The 26203-nt window shown below is 35.7% G+C and overlaps 1 long non-coding RNA gene across 1 annotated transcript; it reads left to right on the forward strand.

The window, feature by feature from the left end:
- The first annotated feature begins 9235 nt into the window (after positions 1–9235).
- LOC128198780 (uncharacterized) lies at positions 9236–23218 on the forward strand. The gene is made up of 3 exons (XR_008251485.1): positions 9236–9347; positions 9456–9535; positions 21890–23218. It is a non-coding gene; the product is annotated as an uncharacterized LOC128198780 (long non-coding RNA).
- The last annotated feature ends 2985 nt before the right edge of the window (positions 23219–26203 follow it).

The raw sequence follows: 26203 nt of genomic DNA on the forward strand, positions 1-26203 counted from the left end.
GTAGGTACTAATTTAAATTATAGAGACTTTTACTATGAAAGCAACATTATTAGCTTAAGTCATCATTATCAGCTTGTTTGTAATGACCCGTGGATAAGAGCCGTGATAGCCCAATGGATATGCACCTCCAACTTTTCAGTTGTGTGCATTTTAAGAAATTAACAAAAAAAAGAAATTAAGAAATTAACGAAGAAATAACACGTGTCTTAAACGGTGAAGGAAAAAAAACGTGAGAAAACCTGCATACAGGAGAATTTTCTTAATTCTCTGCGTGTGTGAAGTCTGCCAATCCGCATTGGGCCTATGGCTATTGGCTATTGGGCTATTGGCCTAACCCCTCTTATTTGAGAGGAGACTCAGCAGTGAGCCGAATATGGTTTGATAATGGTGATAAAAGAAATATTTATTATAATATGGTAGTATTTCAACACTACTTTTAAATTTAATTAATAATTATTTTTTTAAATATGCAAATGAGAGGATGATCACCAACTACTCTAACATAAACTTCAAAAGATGCCATAACTGAAAGGCATAATCGAAATTTATTAATTCTTTTCGAAATCTTGTTGTTGCTTACAGAAAATCTTAAAAGCTCTTTGAATGAGCTTTTGGCTTCTGTATTTACATAATTAATATAAATTCAAGATTTTTGTTAATGTACAGACTGGGTTTTGATGTGCCTTTATTATGTGTATAAATTTAATATGATTAGCATAACTAATACGTTCAAACATTCTGCTTCATATTTAGTATAATATAAATTATCGTCTGCCCACGCAGAGGTGTCATCATTGCTATTCCAAAAGTTGTTTCCTATCGAATTCTCCTAGCATTATATTGGAATTTAGAATTAATTAAAACTTGTATTTTTAACATGCTAAGTTCCGGTATTAAGGTGATAAACTGCTTAACATTTTTTTTCACGTTATTCTTATGCAAATTTAACGTTTCGTTCTGGTTGCATAATGTGGACACAATAACATTGATTTTTTTTGGCTTGAATAACTTTTTTTTTAATTGTTATTTGCCATCATTTCATCATAGCCTTTATATTAGCATTGTCACTAAAAAAAAATATTTCAAGTACGCTTAGGTTATAAACACTTCTAAAACATCAAGTTTGTCTATTTCTAAAGACTCTACCACCGGTTAGGAAGGTAGGTTCTGCTGACAAGAGTGGGCAAGAAACTCAACAGTTGCTCTTTTGTGGCATTATCACTAAAAAAAACAAAATTTATTTATTTCAAGTACGCTTAGTTTACAAACACTTCTAAAACATCAACTTTGTCTATTTCTAAAGACTCTACCACCGGTTCGGAAGGTAGGTTCTGCTGACAAGAGTGGGCAAGAAACTCAACAGTTGCTCTTTTGTGGCATTATCACTAAAAAAAACAAAATTTATTTATTTCAAGTACGCTTAGTTTACAAACACTTCTAAAACATCAAGTTTGTCTATTTCTAAAGACTCTACCACCGGTTCGGAAGACAGGTTCTGCTGACAAGAGTCGACAAGAAACTCAACAGTTGTTCTTTTGTTGCTATACAATTTAACATCACGCTTCATTCACGTAAGTGTACAAAGATGCTACATCCTTCCACTTCTTTTAGAAACTTCCGCTTCTTGCATCCCTTGCTTCTTCTACTGTCATACATTTTTACATACAAGTTTGCCGGTTTAGGGTGCTCTTGACCTAGCTGTATTTGAGAATGACCTGGATTTCATCTAGGAAAATCGCTTTGTCCTTTTTCTTCCAACATTTCACATTCACCCTCCACTTATAAGTCTCTCCTAGTAGTATCCTTTCTCTACTGATCATTTCTACGTTACCAAATCATTTACTACTTCGAGTAGATTGTTATAGTTTCGCACAATTTAAAAACCCTCAGTTTTGAGACTTCCATGCGATTTTCACAAATAGATTAGGCTTTTTCTCAAATAAAAAAAATATACCATATATCTTAAATATGACTAATATTACAATTCCCTTCCTTTTCCCTGCCTCCCTCAAGTCAGAAATGAATATTAGGAGTGGGTATAACAATTGTCCAGCGGGTCAAACGAAATGAAATGAAAATACACTTTACTGTATTTGTTACTAAGTACTTTACCGCTGAGCTATTGAGACTTCAATTGAGTTTAGTTTGAAGTATTCTCTTTTTTACATGTTTAAGATTAGTCAGTAAGTTTCAGACGATTCAATGGTGAATGGCTATTTTGTAAATTTGTTAAATAGGCCGTATTGCATCATACGTTGCAAGCCATGTCACAACTCACTGTGTGACTTGTAATATGTATCGGACGATATTATTGGCAGGACTCGCATGGAATATAGAATGGTCAATACGCTTAGAAAATCCCTATTAAGCCCCATTAAGAATGCGTCGGTATGCAATTACAATTGACCACATTCATAAGAATTGACTTGATAAATAATTAATAAAGGCGGCTGCTTTCTTGGCATGCGCAGAAGTATGTTTAGAAAATAGCGAAAGTTCAATGAATTGCTTTTTTAAAGGGTATGTAGTCTAGTAAGGCTATAAAATTGTGAAAAACTCGCCCATAAAAATGAATCTGTATGTATGTATGAGATCTTGAATGCATGATGTTTGTATCGAAGATTGTCTCACATAATACTGATTCGAACATAATTTTTTGTTTTGGGTTTAGTTGTTTTATTGTATTTTTTTATGGGAGGCACCAATTAATATTACATACTCGTATATGGGTGAAAGTTTGTGTAAGTGTGTGTTTGTTCTTCACACGGCAACTGCTGAACTGTTTTGGCTGAAAATTGTGGAATTGGAAAATTGGGAAAAATTGTAATAGAGATAGATTTATACCTTGGATTAACCTATGTAGACATTTTATGCCAGAAAATCCATGGTTCAGCAGGATTTTTGGAAACAGAAGTTCACGTGAACGAAGTCGAGGGCGTCTTCTAGTGATATCATTATCATCATTATCATTATCAACCCATATTCGGCTCATCGCTGAGTATGAGTCTCCTTTTAGAATGAGAGGTGTTAGGCCAATAGTCCACCACGCTGGCCCAATGCTGATTGGCAGGCTTCATACTCATAGAGAATTAAAAAATATCTCCGGTATGCAAGTTTCCTAACGATGTTTTTCCTTAATCGTTTGAGACACGTGATATTTAATTTCATAAAATGCACACAACTGAAAAGTTGGAGGTGCATGCCCCGGACCGAATTCGAACCCACATCCTCCGGAATCGTAGGCAGAGGTCATATCCACTGAGCTATCACGTCCTCAAAAGCCTGCTTACTATCGGACAGTTTTATGTGCACTTCCTCTTTCCCGATTTATAAAATGAGCGGACGCCCGCGATTTCGTCCGCCCTTGGACCTCCTTAATCTGGACCTGTCAGAATATCCGTTCTTAGCGGACGAGTACTAACATGGTACTAACTACAAACTACCTTCCTGCCAAATTTCATCTTTGTACGTCAAGCGGTTTGATATTCCGTGATGACCTTTCACTTTATTTTAATTAGATAGAGATCAATAAAGGAATCGGTTTAATGATAGAATACCATGGCCGACCTAATTTTCACCGTCGGAAGGCGACAGCGCGACGTTGTACAACGTAATGAATGCAGGATTACATCAAGATTCGATCATTGTTGTAATTCATCTTGATTTATCGTTGCGTGCCAAATGCCGTGGAGGGTACCTGTAGAGGGCTATATTTCTGGTATTTGCCGAATTTGTATTGATTCATTGGATCCGTGTACAAGGTAATTAGTGTACCGAGTATTTTGGAAGAAAATAGAGTGCTATTCTTACATCATCATCATCATAACAGCCGATGGACGTCCACTGCAGGACATAGGCCTTTTGTAGGGACTTCCAAACATCACGATACTGAGCCACCTGCATCCAGCGAATCCCTGCGTGCTGATGTCGTCAGTCTACCTGGTGAAGGGTCAACCAACACTGCGCTTACTAGTGCGGGGTCGTCATTCCAGCACTTTGCGACCCCAACGCCCATCGGCTCTTCGAACTATGTGCCCCGACCATCCACTTGCCACTTCAGCTTCGCAACTCGTTGAGCTATGTCTGTGACTTTGGTTCTTTTGCGGATCTCTTTATTTCTGATTCGATCACGCAGAGATATTCCTAACATAGCTCGTTCCATCGCCCGCTGTGTGACTCTGAGACTTCCTTTGAGGCCCATAGTTAGCGACCAAGTCATCAGTGGTCATCACTGGCAACATAAATTATGTGTGGAGTTACATAAAAGGGCGTAAACGTCATCCAAGAACAGTTATCATTCTCAAGGTATAGGATAAGCATCTTAAAAATTTCCTAATGAAAAAAGCAACATTGACGTAAGTGCAGTCACGCAGAAAAGATAGTTGCATATAGTTATCACAATTGACAGCATACACTGCAAATAAACCGGCAAAAAATATATAAAATTTCCCTACACAAACACGATTGCCCGGTGGACATTTTATATCCATTCTGACTAGCATCAAAATCGTTCTATCCTCACAATAATAGTAACTTACACTTTTTATTGGTAACAAAACGTCAGTTGAACGTTTTACGCACGTAATGCGCATACTGATACCGCTTTTAATTGTCGGTAGTGTCCGGTTGAATAATGAACGATCATTGGTATTCTAGGAATTCGAGGGTAGATTGTAAAACGGAGGCACTGGTGACATAAAACACTGGTTTACAACTATTTTATATCTCTCATGGGATATTGGGAACGATATCATTAACCGATTTTTAAATTGAGCGAAGAATCTTAATTTAAAGCGTATTTTTTTGTCTTATTGAGATGTTTTTATGACTAGATATTATGTTGTTAGCGTTTCTTTTTGGAAATATAAATGACGGGTAATTAATTGCCTGCCATTCGTAAGTAAGTACAATGATATTAGTGTATGGCGCGTCTATTTATAGAATGTCATTGTTCTTACTTATTAGCTGATTCGTGCAGATTTTTTCGTTCTAATATAAATAGGGATTCATTTTAATTTAAATTGAATTAAACATTATCTTATTTTGTTTTTAATTGTTGAGAAATTGAGACCAGCTTGATTTGTTCAATTGTTCAAAATAATTATGAAAAGTTTTATGAACCAATATTTTGAAATAAGGTTGCTCTATGTAGTATGCTTTATTTCTTATAGCTAATAATTTTTAATAAGTTTTGTTAGTTTTTCAGCCTGCCTAATGCTTACTGCCTACACCTAAAAACTTTATGGACTTATTGATTCACTCAAATGTAAGTAAGTACTTATTTTTACGTTCTTCAATAAACTGAATGTTTAAGTTTGTATAAGTTCATATCTCTAAAACTGTGTACTGATCTCAAGCAATTATGGTATTGTCTCTCAAACCATCCCGCTTTGTGATTGGTAGAATTTTAATTAAGCGACTTTGACGTTAGTGTTAGTTTATACCAACTTCATAACCATTTAAATTAATACCAGCTTAAAATAGTGGAGTATTATTTATAAAAACAAAACGAAGATTTCATAATAAAACTGAGTAGAATCATTACTTCTAGGATTTCCCTTTCATACTGCACTTGGATCGGATGGCATTTAATTGATCCGGATTTACTTATTACGTTTTCAACGGCGCGATTATAAAATCATGTCTCAAGACCATTGCGTTTTTTACTCCACAGAAAAGTTAATCTAATGTCTTAATAACGTAATGTATGTAAAGGTATTGGGATATACGTGGTGAATGGTGGTCGATGTTATTCCAATAAGATTATGGGTCGAGATATCTCGTTTAGTTTAATTTATTTTCCTCGGGGAGGTGTCTAATGACTTGCTGCGTGTGGCCTGACATTCTTATCGAGCAGAGGCGCTTTGATAATATTTTTGAATATTAATATCAATATTATATCGACAATAAGTATCTTTTTATAAGATCTCGGCCTGTGATTTACTTTATATCATCAAATGCACAGCTCACGTATTCTAAGCGATAGGGTTTTTTAGAATGACACCTGTTGATAAGTGATCATTCAGTCCAATACTCAAGTATTGAATGATTAGGAATACTCTAGTATTAATTCATTTTATCAACTTTTTTACACTATCCGTTTTCTTTAGGTATCTACTTTAAATATTTCACTGAAGATTGTCTGGAGCAGATTCGTTTTAACGCATTTGCGCATTTTAGTTTTGTTTTTGTATAGGTAGGTATCTTGTGCAGTAAGGACTTTGTTTATCTTATTTAATAAGCGCGTTTGGAATCCTCGTAACTTTGACTATATTGACGTAAGTTTCTGACTAATGATTACCCATTAACTCATGGCATAACTTATAACTTTTCAAAACTTTTTTACTGACGTGTCAAAAGTGCTTGTAAACTGAGCCTACTTGAAAAAAATGATTTTTGATTTTGATTTTGAAAAGTGTTTGAAAACTAAGCCTAATTGTAATAAATAAACTTTTATTTTGATTTTGAATACATTTTCATGACATAATATTAGAATGGCATCAGAAAACTATATCGTTTAGGAAGAAAAGCCTTTCTTGGTTTTGATTCATTATTTAGGGTCTTGTTTGGTCTTATTTGGTCTTTTCTGATCTCGTTTCATTTATTTTAACATATTATTATAATTTGAGCAAAATAAACAACAGTAGCGTTTCCTATTTCGTCGAAATAACAAATCTCTCGCTTTTCGTGTTATGACAAAGATATTAACTTAAAAATAAAATATTACATATAGATCGGTATCATGATATTGTCCGTATTAAAATAACTCGTTAAGATTATATTGGTCCGATAACCTTCTTGGTTCTTTTATGTTATGAGTCACTTTATAAATTATAATAATTTGATTAATTAAATCCATTAAATATTCTTTGAATTAATATTCTTACAACAAATTTCGGTTTTTTTTTGACATTGTAATAAAAAGTCATGGTTTGGCTTCAATTGCACCTTCAGGCCAATTCACTAACTTAGACGTTTGCTAGTTGACATATACAAAATTGAGATTCCATGTAACAAATGTCATCCGTTGCTTACTGACAACCCTTCGTGAATATCATACAGTAGGTAGATAGATAACATGTCTTATTTGGTTTGATGTTTATTTTAATAGGTTATTAATAAAGACCAAATTATTAGGCTAGCAGGTAAATATTCATTATACTCTTTGACACTAGTCATCGAGAAATTTTCGTTATCAATTATCTGTGGAGTTACATAAAACGGTATAAGCGTTATCCAAAAACAGTTATTACTCTCAAGGTATAAGATAATCATTTTAAAAATTTTGTAATGAAAAAAGCTACATTTACGTAGGTACCTAAGTCCAGTACCGGGGAAAAGCTAGTAAAATGTAGTTATTACAATTGACGGCATATAATGTTTAGAGGAAAGTAACACACTGGGACGTGTGTTACGCAGGATGGCCGTGTCGGAGATTAGATAATAATAGTGCCATCTTATGGTGGCAGAAGGAATCGTCAAGTACTGCACTTGGGTGAGGTAAATACTCATGCAAATATACGGCTGAGGTTTGTGATAGCATTGTAGTTCTAAAGCAAACACGCAATATTAATAATATTGTCAATCAATATTTTTTATATTTACTTAGGATAATAGAGCGAATGCCTGTGATAGCCGAAAGGTCACTCATCACTAAATATTGAAATATTCGGCTCACTGCTGAGCTCGAGTCTCCTCTCAGAATGAGAGGGGTTAGGCCAATAGTCCACCACGCTGGCCCAATGCGGTTTGGCAGACTTCACACACGCAGAGAATTAAGAAAATTCTCTGGTATACAGGTTTCCTCACGATGTTTACCTTCACCGTTTGAGACACGCGATATTTAATTTCTTAAAATGCACACAACTGAAAAGTTGGAGGTGCATGCCCCGGACCGGATTCAAACTCACACCCACCGGAATCGGAGACAGAGGTCATATCCACTGAGCTATCACTGACTCAGGGATATTAGTTTATAGTAAGTAGATGTCCGCTACGAACGGATTTGCGAGATGGCCGGATTACAAAAGTCTAAGGGCAGACGAAGTCGGTAAGTCCGTAGCAAAATTTGTCAAATTAAAAAAAAAAATAAGTTTAAATGTTTTTTTAGCTCAAAGGAATTTAATTACAAACACCTAGCAAGAGTATAATGTCCCTGTGTTAATGTAAAATTTTAAAAAGAGGCATTGATAAAATAGTTGAACAATTCAAAAGGTATTAGCAGTTAATTCCAAGAAATATGTTTAGTTGTGTCCCGGTTAGAAGGCGCTAAAAGCGATGAAGCCCCAACGTTTCATAAGCAGCATACTCCCGACAAGATTGTCGTAAGACTGAAGAACGATTGTACTAGTTGACTTACGTTGACATATCTTTAAAAATTTAAGTTTTTATTAGTACTTAGTAAATCATAATAGCCGATTATGAAAAAAAAAATATATTAGGGTCATATTACGACGTTTCACACTACTTTATCTAATCAATATGTATACTAATATTATAAAGCTGAAGAGTTTGTTTGTTTGATTGAACGCGCTAATATCAGGAACTACTGGTCCGTTATGAAAAATTCTTTCAGTGTTACACAGCCCATCTAGCGAGGAAGGCTTTAGGCTATATATTATCCCCGTATTCCTACGGGAACAGAAACCACGCGGGTGAAACCGCGCGGCGTGAGCTAGTAAATAAATTAATGCAACAACTTTATTGATTATAGTAAACAATTAAGTGAACGATTAACTTAAACGTATTACGTTAGTAATTCTAAAGTCAGACCTAAAAATGTTAAATTTGAAATGGTGTCTGCGTTGGTTGTCAAAATCCGCTTCTAACTTCTTTACAAAAATATACAAAATAGGCTCGTACTTGACTGCAATCATGCCCAATTCTTTAAAACCAAAACCTCTGAACTCTAAGTATGTTATAATAGTAAAAAAACGAAAGCTGAAAGATTTCAATAACAAACAAACAGTGCATTTTCGAATCGAACCTAATACTAGTGTGTATTAGAAAAGTAGATTACATTCAAACGCACCTGTTACCTGACTATCATAAGTTTACATCACAGTAATTAAATATCATTTCATAATTAATACACCAAGAAATTCGTATCACATCTGATCTGATGTCTACGTACGAGGGGACCCAATAAAAAAAAATTAAAAATAAAACCTGCATGTCCCATCCCGAGGTGTAAAATAAACAGTCCGAGCCGCCATTAAGAGCCGGTCCTTCGGTTGTATTAATTTGTATTTAAGTGTATTGAACAAGATAAAGTAAATATATGAGTGCGACGCGGTCGGGTCGGGCGGTGTTATGTGTCCGATTTCTTATTTGTACACTATTGGTATGTAAGTATAACGTTTCGTTATAAAAAAACAATAATATGTAAGTAAATTGTATCCTTTTTTTTTTTTTTAATTATTTTCGTTGGACAACTTATTGTTTTTTTTTTATAGTTATAATTGATGGAGCAAGCAGAAACTGATTGAGCACACAGTGTGTCAGCCGAATTCGAGAGAACGACTGACAATTCATGGTAAGTTGACCGATTTATAAAATCTTTATAAAAAATTGAAAGATGCAATCGCGAAAATTAACATCGTACCTATGTTCTTTCTATTGATCGTTTTGAAGGCGGTGCTATGCCAAATAGGCTTTTAAAGTTAATTTTTTTTGGTGCCGCCTTCATGTAATGCATTTTTCTGGTTTTAGTTGTGTTCTAGTAAACTTACTTTTGTTATTTTGATTTTAACACAAAATTACTTTTTTTCCGACCGATTTTCGTGAAAATTAAAAGAGTCCAAACTTTTTTAAACAAATCTTCCTACTTTTCTTTCAAGTTAGTCAAAGTGTAATACTTAGCAGGGCATGCAGGAATAGCAATAAAAAAAGAGAAAGAGTAAAAAAACCATTTTGAATCAATCTTAAAATACTAAAATTCTGTAGTTTAAGATTTGTTCTGTAACAAATTGACCAGCAAAACGACAAATAATAAAAATTTAAAACCAAATCTATAACTACCCAAAATATGATGGCTCTATTATCTAGATTCAAACAAAAATAACAAGGTTATTTTAAACATAATAATCCTAAAACTTATGTTTATGTATATAGATTCCAAAAAAATCAACTCACAATTCATACTAGTGCTATTAAAGTGACTGACAAATTAATACAAAAAGAGACATGTACCAACATATATAATTTATGCGAAATTCCTGGCAATCTATTAATGTTCTCTCCGAAATACGTGACATTTTAATTTCTGCGGGTTTTAATAATACATTTGTATTAAAATAGTTTTATTTTGCATAAAATTCTGTTAATTAACGCACTTATTAACTACCGAAGCTAGTTTATATTTTACGTCGTACGTATGTCTCATATTTTTTTACTAAATTAATTTGTAAGGTACTGTCCATGATAGAGATCATGAATAAATTACACAATTTTCCAAGTTAGCGCGCGTAACCAAAAAAAAATTTGTCGATCAGGCAATTGAAAATAAATGAAAACGATTAAGAAAGAACAATCGTGGTCATCAACCCATATTCGGCTCACTGCTGAGCTCGAGTCTCCTCTCAGAATGAGAGGGGTTAGGCCAATAGTCCACCACGCTGGCCCAAAGCGGATTGGCAGACTTCACACACGCAGAGAATTAAGATAACTCTCTGGTATGCAGGTTTCCTCACGATGTTTTCCTTCACCGATTGAGACACGTGATATTTAATTTCTTAAAATGTACACAACTGAAAAGTTGGAGGTGCATGCCCCGGACCGGATTCGAACCCACACCCTCCGGAATTGGAGGCAGAGGTCATATCCACGGGGGTATCACGACTTGAATGGGTCTGGGCTATCGAAAAAACAATCGCTCAAAACATATTTTTTTATTTCATTGAAATATAATGTAGTAAGAACTAAAAATGTAGTAAGAACTAAATAAATTTAACGTAGACAAATTAAATGAAATAAAAGCTTGTAAAAAGGGCCATGACACTTAATCCAAGTTGAAAAACAAAAACAATATAACTTATCTCCTACCTATATTTTCATCAACGGAGATTTTAATCACTTTTGCTGCGCTTCGCAAAGCTATTTCTTTCCTTTGCCAAAAATTGTAATTGACATTAATTTATTGAACCAGTGATTTGTAGCGACTACTCTGAATTAAAAATTATTGAGTCGTAAATAACCCGTCTTACGTGTGTAATTCTATTTATTCTACAATTTTATATTACGATTTGCGTAAGTCCCAAACCACCTTGCTAATGGATATAGATAGACAAATTATTGAAGAGTAAAAAAATAAAAAGACTTGGTGGATAGGTAAACGTTAGTATTTTAACATAATATAAATGTTGCAACCTAGAAAGTTTTCGATGATGCATTAATGACATTTTTCCAACAGGTAAGAATTTAATGAATCAAAGATCGCTTGAATTTGAGTAGTACCCCTTAACTGTAGCTACTGGTGATTAACATTTTTAATAACTTTTACCTTCTTGTGTTATAATTACATTATATATTGCCAATGTGTATTTTATCCGAGACTTGGTCGCTATGGGCCGTATAAGAAGGCTCAAAGACACTCAACGGAAGATAGAGCGAGCATTGCTTGGAGTTTCTCTGCATGATCGAATCAGAAATTAGGAGATCCGCAGACGAACCACAGTCACTAACATAGCTCAGCGAGGCGCGAAGCTAAAGTGGCAATGGGCAGACCATTAGTTCGAGGAGCCTATGGACGTTGGGGTCCCAAGGTGCTGGAATGGCGACTCCGCTGCAAAGCGAAGTGTTGGTCGACCCCACCCTAGGTGGACCGAGGACATCAAGCGCGTTGCAGGGAGCCGCTGGATGCTGGCGACTCGAGACTGTTGTGCTTGGAAGTCCATGCAAGAGGCCTATGTCTTGGCTATTTAAATGTATGTTAAACTTCGTACTATTAGGGCTTATTCACACGAGAGTTTTTTTAACGGAAGTTAAAATTTTAGGAAAGAGATTTAACTTCATACTATATTTGAACGCTTTTTTAACATCCGTTAAAAAAACTCCCGTGCGAATGAGGGTTTAGAGCACTGATTTTAAATTCGTACTCCTTTTTTGTTTTTTTTTTAAATTGAGTTAAAGGTGGTTGTTAAAATTACAAGCGTGACATGTATTTTGAAATACATCGTAAATTCTTGAGAAGTGTCCGATTTGTTCAATAATTAGGGATATTTTAATGATTATCTTTATTGGAGCATTTATTATTTGTCGATAACACCGTATGGGCACTTTGGAGTCAAAATATACGAAAGGTTTTAGTAAATAAAATCGTAAAATGACATCTTTCCCAAACGCGTTAAAACTAATGACTTGTCTCGGAATTCTCCGATGATAATTACTTTTTTTTTTTAGTTTAAAAATTTGTGTTCAAACATTGAAGTGCAATTTTGAACCAAATTATATTCTTAGTTTTTTTTAAGACGCAATAATCTTAAATATTTTCTGTTTTGTCATGATCACGGTGTTATTGACTGTTTTGTTTTTTTAATTCATTATTGTTTTTAACCAACTTTTCGCCGTGGCTTCGCTCGTATTGATATTATAACATTTTCTAAATTAATCGTTCATCATCATCATAATCATTAACAACCCATATTCAGCCCACTGTTGAGCACGAGTCTCCTCTCAGGATGAGAGGGATTAGGCCTTAGCCTTTAGTCCACCACGCTGACCCAATGCGGCTTCACATATGTAGAGAATTAAGAAGCAGGTTTCCTCGCGATTTTATTCCTTCACCATTTGAGACACGTAATATTTTATTTCTCAAAATGCACAATTGGAATTAATCGTCCAGGAGTATTGAATAACTTTACTGAAGTTCGATTACCCATTTTTTTTTTATTTTTTTATTATTTACAAGTTAGCCCTTGATTACAATCTCACCTGATGGTAAGTGATGATGCAATCTAAGATGGAAGCGGGCTAACTTATTAGGAGGAGGATGAAAATTCACACACCTTTCAGTTTCTACACGGCATCGTACCGGAACGCTAAATCGCTTGGCGGTACGTCTTTGCCGGTAGGGTGGTAACTTGCCACGGCCGAAGCCTCCCACCAGCCAGACCTGGACCAATTCAGAAAACCTCAATCGGTCCAGCCGAGGATCGAACCCAGGACCTCCGTCTTGTAAATCCACCGCGCATACCACTGCGCCACGGAGGCCGTCAAAATAAAAAAAAATTGAATAACGTGTTAAATCTTAAGCGATAGGTTTTATTAGCTCTTAGCTCTCTTTTTCATAAAAATACAGTTTAAACCGATAATATATTTAATTAGATTTATAGATATGGTAAAGGTCCATTCAGAAATTACCAAAAAACGATGCAATCTTTAAACTTTCAAACTTTTTTTTATGAAAGGTCACTATAGACATCCCTTGTACAATTAACACCATACACGCGTAACTTAATATTAATTTGTTCGGTATAAGTGGAGGTAAAATCAACAAATATAACCAGCCGATATTTATGACACTCAGCTATGCACGAAGAAACATAAAACGTATTATAATGACAAAGAATTAGCCCAAAGCATATAGTGTAAGAGCTTGACGATTTATTACAGAGCACAGTTATTTTGTGCTCTGTAAAAAGTCCCTGTCTCACCTCATATAATATGACTACCTGACGCCGCGCGGTGTTACCCGGCGTGGTTCCCGTTCCCGTAAGAAAACGGGGATTTTAAATAGCCTAAAGCCTTCCTCGATAAATGGGCTATCTAACACTGAAATAATTTTTCAAATCGAACCAGTAGTAGTCCTGAGATAAGCGCGTTTAATCAATTATTAGTATAGAAGTATAGATTTACACGATACGATGACCAAAAGCGTATTTAGATGCACGATATTACGGTAGGTATCACGATTTTGTTAACCCTGTTACTGAACATTGTAGAGACTAGAGGACGCCCGGGACTTCGTCCGTCCTTAGACCTCGATAATCCGCCTCTGTCGCAAATTCCGTTCTCAGCGGATATCTACTAAATATAAACTACCCCCATGCCAAATTTCATCTTTGTACGTCGATATTTTGTGGTAAGCATTGCATATATATTTAGAGATAATTAAGTTGATGTTAGGAATATTGAAATAACTACTTTGATCTTTTCATTAAATGATATTGTAACACGCGCCAGTGAAAACCTATAGGCCTTTTTAAGATCGAAAATTACGTAAAATATTATAATAATGTATCACATAATAATAATAATAATAATAATAATCGGATATCTAGTAAATACCTAATTGACATGATTATTAAATAAAGATTTTCTTTATTAACACAATCCATTAATTAAAAAAAAAATGTTATATATTACACCAATTTGGTCATATGTATTCTGTGACACAACCATGGCCATGGTCAGATAACATGAATCTATGGACCACGAGCTCTTGGTCTAACCTCTTACGGTTTAAAATTAACGCCATCTTATTTGAAGCGGGAGAAATTAAAACACTTTATCCTTTTTTATGTGGCATTTATGACGATCGTAAAATTGAGCTTGTACCCTTTTTAACATTACACACTCACAGGACCAAGCAACGTTCGATTTTAATATATTTAGACAAGAAAAATACATACCTACTTATCTCACAAATTTATGTTGAAGATAGCGGATGAATTTAATCGGTGACCAGTTTATTTAACTAACGACTCTTAAGAGTAAATTCTCTCTATATAATTATTAAACTAGTTTGGCCATCCGATTTTACACTCTTGGATTCGATCCTGTGGGCGTATCTTAGTAAAAAGGAGTATTTCAGCTCATTTGATGATCTATCTTTATGCAAAATCGTTTAGTTCTTGATCCCTGATTTGTTAACAAATATCTGTCCAAATTATGTCTTACTAGCTGACGTCACGCGGTTTCACCCGCGTGGTTCCCGTTCCCGTAGTAATATGGGGATAATATATAGCCTATAGCCTACCTCAATAAATGGGCTATCTAACACTAAAAGAATTTTTCAAATCGGACCTGTAGTTCCTGAGATTATCGCGTTCAATCAAACAAACGAACTCTTCAGCTTTATAATATTAGTATAGATTTTACATTTACGTGTTAGTAAATAGATGCACAAATAAAGATGTATTAGGATGCACAAATCTATTATTACATATAATTAATTTGCATTATAAGAAATTAAATATCACGTGCCTCAAATGGTGAAGGAAAAGCATCGTGAGGAATCCTGCATACCTACCTGAGAATTTTCTACGTGTGTGAAGTCTGCCGATCCGTATTTGGCCAATGTGGTGGACTATGGCCTAACCCCTCTCATTTTGAGAGGAGACTCGTGCTCAACAGTGAGCTAAATATGGGTTAATGATGAAAATAATATATTTATATATTCTTTCTTTCTGTACATTTGAATATTTTTTGAGACCATATTTTACACGCGCAGTACTTAGCATCATCATCATCATCATCATCATCATATCAGCCGATGGACGTCCACTGCAGGACATAGGCCTTTTGTAGGGACTTCCAAACATCACGATACTGAGCCACCTGCGAATCCCTGCGACTCGCTTGATGTCGTCAGTCCACATGGTGGGGGGTCGACCGACACTGCGCTTTCTTAGCATAGGTCTATAAATCCTTTAGCTCAATATACCAAACAATGCTTAGATTTAGTTTTACATAATTTTAGTCTGGCAATTTTTGCGTGAAACCGAAAAGATAATTCCATTGCAAGTGAAATAAAACATCATAAAATAAATACTAAACGAATATCCAACACTTCAAAATCAGGAACACGATCGGAACCCCCATTATAGAGATTCCGAGCGATCTTCATATCGATTAAGTTTGAATAAACATTATTCTTTCCTTCGAACAATATTATAAATCAAATACGCGCCAAGAGCGTTTCAAGAGAGAGTCATTTATCAACGCGTCCCAAGTGCAGGCTCTATTGTATCAACCATTAAGAATGCCTTAATTGTTATTTTATCAAGCCCAATATGGCCGATACTGGGGTTTATAATTAGTCTGTGTACAGCGCAGTTGGAATACGGCTACGAAGATAAATAACCCTGGCTTATGTAGTGACAAACGCATTAATTATGCTTCATCTTTGGATGCGATGGCCAGTGATACCTGTGGTTGTATTTCGGTAACTGTTCAAGGATTTGGTTTCGTTAATGTGTTTTTAATGTAAAAATATTAAGTTGTATTTCCCGTACTTTGAATTAAATGCGATTATAAATAAGGTTAAGTGAATACTGTACCATATAAAATACATACCTATGTACTTACTTATTGTAATCTACCCTTTAAGATTAAAATAATAATAATATGTGCTATAGTAATATCTACCCTTTTACATTAAAATAATAATAATATGTACTATTTATTACTATTTTATCAGCAAAAATGACCGAACTCTAGATGAATATCAATAGAATGTTTAACTTGAACTTTTATTCAGGCAGTTTTTATATAAAAGTGAAAATTCCAACGATTAAAGTAAGATTGTTTACTTTTTCAATGAGGGCATTATTTCCCATAATTATATATCCTAATTTTCAAAGTTTTGGTAAATAATTATAGATCAGTATTTTCTCTAAATAAGTAAGGCGTTTAACGTTTAGATTTATAATTAACGGCATGTAATAAATAATAATAATCAAAGATTTAGAGATTGACCAAAATTAGGTAAGAAACAATAAAATAAATCAATACGATTATAATGTCGAAGGTGAGGTATTTATTGAATTTAGGAGTTCCGCTAATTAATGTCCGAGCACTCTGCGTGAGTTTGGATTTTTATTGTCATAGATTATCCGAGTCTTGCGTCACTGCAATAAAGATAAAGAACGACCATTAACTCCTCCGCGGGAACAGTAAACAAATGGCACGCGCAGTCGAGTCGATAGCCAACGGTTGAAACGATCGCTAACGCAAGACGTAGGCGTTGATCCAATTTTGACTTCATAGAGATTAGAAATCGCATACAAATAAGTTGTAGGAGTAAATGAAGAGAACGAAAGATTGTCTGGTATTTGAATATCTTGAGATTAGATTAAACAATTATATTAAACGATACAAGGGCTGGCTCATATTTTGCGCAACGTCATAATTATAATGTCATAGATTATTATCCGAGTCTTGTGCAGTAAATTTAAAGAAACACCATTAACTCTTCCGCGGGAATAGTGTATCTAAAGGCTCGTGCAGTCGATATCCAAGCTTTGAAACGATCGCTGTAGGAGTAAATGAAGAACGAAAGATTGTCTGTTATTTGAATATCTGAATCCTCCCAAGCTGATTTCCGACCATGGCAGTCAATCTCATGTTAAGATTACAGGGTTTCTCGTAACTGCAATCATGCATGATGGAAAGCAATGATAATGGTCTAGGTTAGAGGGTATTTTCCTAAGTTGTCTATTCAATCTTGTATTGAAGGTATGTGACTGGGAGGGCATTTTTCATCCTAGCTGTTTTAATTAGATACATTTTTATGGGTGTCAACAACATTTGGATGCCTAGGTCTATTAAAATAATTAAATTGCAAAGTTCGTTATTAGTATAGTAGAAGATATTGTAGGATGGTAATCATTATAGAAAAATTCATCCCAAGAAACAATTCGTAACACATACACCAGCTTTTAACATAACGCAAAACGCATAACGCTTCGTAACGCATTCAAGTCAAACGTGCGTAATGAAGTTTTAAGTAAGCAGATACACTGAACAAACGCCTACATATGAACAATAAATAAATTCAAAGAATTTTTAAAACCAATCGTACGAGAATGTTTAATTACGTTTTAATGCAAATTAAATGACAAGAATCCGATTACTGATTAATATTTCAATTTGACTCGGGATCAAGTAAAGAATGTAAGGTTAAAAAAGCTGTTTGATTAATACGTTAAACACTATCCAAATTAAATTAGATTTATGCAAATCGATGATCTTAATGGCAGCCACACACGACAAAATGTTTAAGGGGAAACAAAATACGACGACGTTATTAGTATTCGATTAGTAATGTGAGATGGTTCAAGTTTAGGATTTCGAAATAAGCGATAAGAACACGGAAAGAGTGTGGAAACAAATTTTAACACCAATTCCTTTGGTGTCAACTGGCCAAAGGGATTGGATTATCGCTGCTTTGTTTTTCAATGGAGAGGTTTAGGGTTAGATCCCCAACACGGGTCAATGTAGGATTTCAAAACGTATGCCAGAAATACCGCTAAGTAATTTAGCGACCCAAGATGATGCTATGTTTACGCGTTTACGATCTCTGAACTAGATTTAGTTCTCCTTCCGAGATTTAGTTCTTCTACCGAGATTTTGTTTCTAGTTTAGTTTCGAGACTTCGTCTTATATCTTTTTCAAGTATCCTACTACCATCTTAGACATATCATTAACTTAACATCAATAATTAAGATCGCAATCAAGGAATTGCAAACGTTAAATAAATAAATGCGTAAACATCCATGTATCGAGCTATCCAACTTAACTTTCGAGCTATTTAACTTAACGTTTTAATGCTTTTAATATCATTATAATAGTGACGAGTTTTTACTAATTTGGATTACCGAATTTTAAATACAAGTTTGACTACAAATCATTTTACTTTTTGTCTATTCAGCCAATAAATGTACTAATAAAACAATTTACTAATTTCGTTACTTTTGAAGCCCACCTATAAAAACATGGGCGTCTCAAACAACGAACTGTTAGATTAAATCATCCAGATTTTATCGCACGTTAGAAACCTCGATCTTAGGCCCATTCGAAGGACATTTGATGTAAGATTAGGTTTACTATCGTACGTGTCACATTGATGGTAAACATTTCAACTTGGGTCACATGACCAACTCGGCTCCAAATTTACGAGATGTTTGATTTTAGATTCGATAAAATCGAAGGTGTTACTAATTTTGTATGGATTTTGTAACTACACGATGGCTAGTAACTAAGCTTATCTGAGCGCTCGTTAGCTTATGTTTTGGCTCACGAGTTCCTTGATTCAAGCCCTAGGCTTTTCTTTCTTCTACGTAATTCTTAGAATATTTTTTTAAGCCCGGAGCTAAGAGGGTTAGACCGTTAAAAAGGACCGAAAGTTTCGATGAATCGACGCTGCTTTTACTCATTTTTACACAAGTTGTACAAGTTTAACAATGCATTAGTTGCTAACAATAAGCCTCATAAGAAGGCTCAGAGTCACAAATGAGGAGATCTGCAGAAGAACCTAAGTCACCGACAACGAGTCGCAAAGCTGAATTGGCAATAGTTGGGGCACATAGTTCGAAGAGCCGATGGACATTGGGGTCCCAAGGTGCTGCAATGGCGACCCCGCACTAAAAGCGCAGTGTTGGTAGACCCCCCAGTTGGTGGACTGGCTTTTGGACCCCATCAGGCGATGTTTTTGCGTATATATAATCCCACATACAAGGGCTATGTGATGTATTGTTAAAAAAACCGAAACAGCCGAATCGTATTTAAGAGCCTATCAGACCATTATATCTTTTATATAAAACGGTCGACACGTGTTTTGAAATACCCTAATTTAGCAAATTAATATTTGCTCAAATTAATTCGCGTTCTTTAAAAAATGTCTACGTATTCCATATAAGGAACAAAGTGAACCATGTAAGTTATGTCTTCATTATGTTTTTTGTAACATTTCTCAAAAACTGGACGACATAAATCAACTATTAATATTATTAGAAACTCTGCTATTATTTTAAATAGGTATGTGTTAATTTGCATAATGCCATTTCAATTTTATTTTGTATGGAAATTACTAGATTAAGAATTAGTAATAAAACATTTATTGTTGTATTGTAAATTTTAATATTTTAGTATGTTATGCAATAATTGATTGTAACTAGATCACTTGCATTATAATTTAGATAATTATGATTATTTATAGATGCAAAGTATTATAAATGGGTTTGCGTGATTGAAAATATAATTTATAAATGTTTTTTTAGAACCTGCCCCCATAGCCAAGTGGCACGTCGATTTTCTTTCTACGATCGCTAACGTTTATCCAGACTATATCCAGACCTAGGATTCGAAAACAGGAGGCCTATTCTGTAACGATATTTTGTTCAACTCGCAAGTGCGAGTCTCGAATTCACCTCCATCGTTCTCTTTCTATAGTATAGTGTTAGACGAAGAGATAGAGATAGAGGTGAATTCGAATCTCGCACTTGCGAGAAATACAAACTATCATTACAAAACAGCCCTGTAGGACTCGTGATCCAAATCCACATAGATTAACCATCGGACCAAGGTGGGCCATCATGAGGCAATCGATGCCAACGAGACAATCAATGCCAACGAGACAATCAATGCCAACGAGACAGTCGATGCCAACAAGACAATCGATGCCAACGAGGCAGGCGACTCAAGCTTATGGAAACACAATATCTTTCAGAATGAATAGCCTTATATCAGCCGTTGGGATGCTTATGTCGTTGAGTCATGTTTTGCTGGAATTCCATGTGTAACGGGGTCTGAGGTGCGACATCAATATGAATATAATTAAACGCGATTAATTCTGGTCAGTTGTTGGTGCGGTGCTCGCTGTACATTGACTTCGATACCGAATTAGACGTGAATACTAATGAAACATAAGTGCGATGAAATGGACAGTTAGGGCCGGCGTAGACGATGCCAGTACATATGATGACGAGACAAAATACGTACGTTATAGATTATTTTTTGTAGATGATTTGGCTTTGGAAGTACGAATAAAGAAAGAAAGACAGAAAAAAACATTTGTTTAAAACTAGCTGACGCCGCGCGGTTTTACCCGCGTGGTTCCCGTTCCTGTAGGAATACAGGGATAATATAGCCTTCCTCAATAAATGGGCTATCTAATACAGAAAGAATTTTTCAAATCGAACCATTAGTTCCTGAGATTAGCGCGTTCAATCAAACAAACAAACTCAAGCTTTATAATATTAGTATTTATTTTAAAATTGCGCCACACAACACAATGCCTAAGCACGTGGTGTCGTGTTTGATGCATCAACTACTTGGGCAAGGCAAGACAAAGACACAAGTAATAGAGGCATCAATTACCACACTGTCATGTTTAACACAACTTATGTGAGGTGACAGCACGAATATTTTTCCAAAAGCAATCGCCCGAAAATACGATTCGATGAACATCGTGAGGAAACCTGTATACCAGATTTTTTTTTTAATTCTCTGCGTATGTGAAGTCTGCCAATTCACATTGGGCCAGCGTGGTGGACTATTTGACCTAACCCCTCTCATTCTGAGATAAGATTCGACCTCAGCAGTGAGCCGAATATGGGTTGTTAATAATGTTGATACTTTACAAAACAGCATCCTCAGAGATGAGCAATACTTGAATACAATTCGTATTGCACTGTACCAAGTTAAATTAAGTTTTACTTATACTTTGTAGTTACAACGCCCTCACAGGGTTCCATTTGTAATAATTATGACATTTTATCTATGACATGTGTTAAATATTATAATGGAAATGTAACTTAAACGAAATTTAACTTACCATTTCACCGCGGCTTGTTGCCTCGACTGGTGACAGAAGGGCTGGCTCATTTTTTGCGCAGAGGATCAGCCTGGCTGTCCAGCGCGGAAATGCAGCCAGTATTCTTGCCACCATTCCACGTGGGCATGATTTGTATAGTTATTAGGATAAGTTAGCTTAAGTTCCTTATTGTATTCTTTCTCAATAAATAAAAAAAACCCTAAAATGAATAAATAAATAAATACCTACGCTGCATTGCATGGTCATGTCAGGTCATGACTACTAGCTTTATATTGTTTTGAAACTAGTTGGGAATTTGGCAATACTTTAACAATTAAATTTTTATTATTTCAGGACTGGAGACGTGTGTGCCGGCCTTAACAGATGCTGGCAGAATGCGCGCCCGGTGCATCGATGACAGACTGTTTAATCAAACCATGAACTTTCATTATTTATTAAAGATTCCGTTTTCTTTTTGCCTTCGGTGCAATGATTTGTATGATCTAAAGGAACGTGGTTCTAATTGAGCAAACGCGTACCGTACGCCATTACCATAAAATACGATAGTAACCTTTTCATTGAGTGTTCTGAAGCCAATATTTTAATTCAACAGTTAATTATGAATGACTGCTGGATTTTTTAATATTACCTGCGTAATCAGTGGTGTGACGTCATAGATACGAAAATTAATTGGCTATACTGAGTGCATTACGAACTTGGGTTAGAGAAGGAATTTTATATTTTGTCCGCGTCCGCTAGTACTGAATTTAACCCAGTGACAACCCAGTAAAGCCTTGATAGCCCCGTGGATATGACCTCTGCCTTCGATTTGGAGGGCGTAGGTTCGAATCCGGTCCGGGGCATGCTCCTCCAACTTTTCAATTACGTGCATTTTAAGAAATTAAATATCACGTGTCTCAAAAGCTGAAGGAAAAACATCATAAGGAAACCTGCATACCTGAGAATTTTCTTAATTCTCTACGTGTGTGAAGTCTGCCAGTCCGCATTGGACCAGCGTGGTGGACTATTGGCCTAACCCCTCTCATTCTGAGAGGAGACTTGTGCTCAACAGTGAGCCAAAAATGGGTTGCTAACAAAGACTGCCTATACTGAGGACTGTATTACAAACTTGGGTTAAAGAAGGAATTTTAAATTTTATACAATTTGTGCTTTTATCGCCTACCATATTTAGAAATTTTGTGCACACCACTGCACGTACCTAATATATACTGTAGCTCGTTAGCTAAGCAGCTTTGACCATAAAGTCCTGGGTTCAAGTCTTGAATCGAGCTATGCAATACTGAGCTTTTCTTATTTCTAATAATTCTTAGTTGCAGGTTGGAGCTATGACGTCAGTGCTAAAACCCGAAGCACGAATGGGTTTAATCGTCTTGGTTACTAACAAGTATAATTAACATCTGATAGTGATCGTTATACAGATTCTAAGCATTATCATTTTTTGCCCGCCAACCGGCAATGAAGCAGCATGTTGAGTCTACGCTCCCAATCTTTTCTTCCTACACGTAGAGAAGGTTAACCCTGTAGAAGACCAATTAAAATAGACTTCATTTTCAAACCAAACTAACTTTAATTAAATCGCCCTCAGATTCTGTTATCTCTAACTCAGTTATATCTCCAAATCACCCTACAAATGCAAAAAATTACTAATTTCGTCTTACGCATCGTCATTTGCACCTACCTACTGATAAAAATATTACCACCTACTGATAAAGAAATAAAAATGCATACTAATATATAATATACTAGATATAATATATATTATTATAATATTATAAACGCGAAAGTTTGTATGGATGTATGGATGTTTGTTACCGCAACTAGTGAACCGATTTGGCTGAAATTTGGAATGGGAATGGATTTTACTCTGGATTAATATACAGGCTAATTTTAATTCCGGAAAAATTCATGGTTCCCGAGGAATTTGTGAAAAACTAAATTTCACGCAAACGAAGTCCGCTAGTAAAATTTATTTTTTCAATGTTGAATCCACCATGCAGCTCGTCCGAATGACGAAATTTGAAATGAATCTCGAATGCATTCAATAATCGAATTCAGCAGACGCGTCACGTCGCAGTAAGCCGTTAGAATCAAAACAATCATATAAATACCGAACGTTAATTATTCGGTTGCGTTCAGAAACAGTCGCTGTGCGTAAATCAGTGGCCGTTCTATTCCTGGCCACGACTCAATCTCGGACGGGAGTTAATTAGAAAGAATTGCTTTTATTTCGCGTTTTCACACTTCAACCGGTTTAAGATGTGACGCAGGCGCAATCTGAAACGCTGTGATGTATGGCCGTTGAGGAGTTTTATAGAGACATCTGAATAAATGTAGAATTTTTATACGCTGTGATTATGGTTATTTGAATACTTATTCGTTTTTCTTGTAATTGAACAAATTTAATGAAAAATTATTCACAAGCTTAATCTATGGGTCTCAGAAAGAAGCTCAAAGTCATCAAGCAGGCGATAGAGTGAGCTATGTTAGGGTTATCTAATCAATTCAGAAGGAAATATAGTCAATGAGTTGAAGGCACGTAGTTCGAAGGACCGGTGTTCTCTTTAGATGGCTTAGATGGATGGTTAAGATGCTTTAGATGGTGATAGATGGTTAGTCTCTGAAAGTGTGGGAACGACGAACTGGAAAGGGTCATCATCATCATCATTAACAACCTATATTCGGCTCATTGTTGAGCACGATTCAACTCTCAGAATGAGAAGGGTTTGGCTAACAGTTCTTCACGCTGACCCACACACGCAGATAATTAAGAAAATTTTCAGATATGCAGGTTTCTGAATCTCCTCTCAGAATTAGAGAGGTTAGGTTAATAGTCCACCACGCTGACCCAACTGGGAGACTTCACACACGCAAAGAATAAAGAAAATTCTCAGATATGCAGGATTTCTCAAGATTCCTGAGAATCTTCCTTCTCAAGGAAGTTGATCCTTTAAAGATTCGCAGATCTCTAAAGGATCCTTTGAAGATCCTTTAGAGATCCGCCGATTAAAGCACGTGATATTTACTTTCTAGAAGTGCATATTCCGAACGGAATTCGTACTCTACGCCCTCCGAATCAAAGGCAGAGGTCATATCTACTAGGCTATAATGGCTGTGCTGAAAGCATACCTATTGGTAATAGTCAATCCCCCATAATACAAGACCGATAACATCAAACGGATAACTGAAGGCCGCTGGATGCAGGCGGTTCAAGACTGTGGTATTTGGACGACCTTACAAGAAGCCTATTTTTAGCAGTAGACGTCTATCGGCTAATGATGATGATGGTGATGAGTCTAAAAGTAATAATGTGTAGTTTCTAAAAATGCAGCAAACTATAATGCGCGTTTAGCATTAAAAGCGTCAACAGAAATGACTTTTCTCATGTTAAAATTAATAAAAAGCACTCCACCGTTATATGAGAACTATCCGCCGTCATTAACGTTAAAAATGATATATGTGCCTTTGAAAAATGTAACGATTGCTAAATGCGACACGAAATGAGGACGTACGATCTCTGTAATCTTATTTACGAGATCTGCGCCTTAATACTCTTTAATAGTCTTAGGATAAGCTTGTTTCTTTGACGTTGATTGCGTATTTACGTATTGTATTAAGAGAGTCTGCAACAGTCAGATGTACTTTATTTTATGAAGGAAAAATAATTGGCATGAATCTCCAGTCACCAGACCCTTAGCTTTCGTAACTATTCGCTGGAGCACCTTCATCATTAACAACCCGCATTTATCCCACTGTTAAGAACGAGTCTCCTCTCAGATTGAGAGGTATATGGCTAATAGTTCACCACGCTGGCGCAATGCGGATTGGCAGACTTCACACGAAGAAAACTTACAGGTTTCATTATGATGTTTTTCCTTCACCATTGTGAGACATTTATTTAATTTCTTAAAATGCACATAATTTAAAAATTAGAAGGTGCATGCCGAACCGAAGGCAGAGGTCACATCCACTGCGCTATCACGGAGAACCTTAAAATTTGATATTTAACAGAGTTTTTCTCTACTACAGCTACAAATATTTAGAAAATACGTTTTATACTTGGATGGTTGAGGATGTGGAACGATGAAATCTTTTAGCTTCCAAAGACACAACAGTCCAAACTCAATATAATAATTGGTTACCGTACTTATCTACCCCCTGGAAACCCCGCACCGGAAAGCGCAGTGTTGATCAACCTCCCACTATGTGGACCGAGGACATCAAGCAGGCAGCCGCTTAATGCTAGCGGTTCGAGACCGTTTTATTTGGAAGCCCATGCAAGAAGCTTATTAATGATGTACTTTACTGCATCATCATTATCATGTCAGCCGATGGACGTCCACTGCAGGACATAGGCCTTTTGTAGGGACTTCCAAACATCACGATACTGAGCCATCTGCATCTAGCGAATACCTGCGACTTGCTTGATGTCGATTGTCCCCCAGACTTTACTTACCTTTGGTAAAATCATAAACTGACATGGTATTCATCTATACTAATATTATAAAGCTGAAGAGTTTGTTTGTTTTTTGATTGAACGCGCTAATCTCAGGAACTACTGGTCCGATTTGAAAAATTCTTTCAGTGTTAGATAGCCCATTTATCGAGGAAGGCTATAGGCTATATATTATCCCCATATTCCTGCGGGAA

This window comes from Bicyclus anynana, chromosome 15, assembly GCF_947172395.1.
Source record: "Bicyclus anynana chromosome 15, ilBicAnyn1.1, whole genome shotgun sequence".
Taxonomy (NCBI): Eukaryota; Metazoa; Arthropoda; class Insecta; order Lepidoptera; family Nymphalidae; genus Bicyclus; species Bicyclus anynana.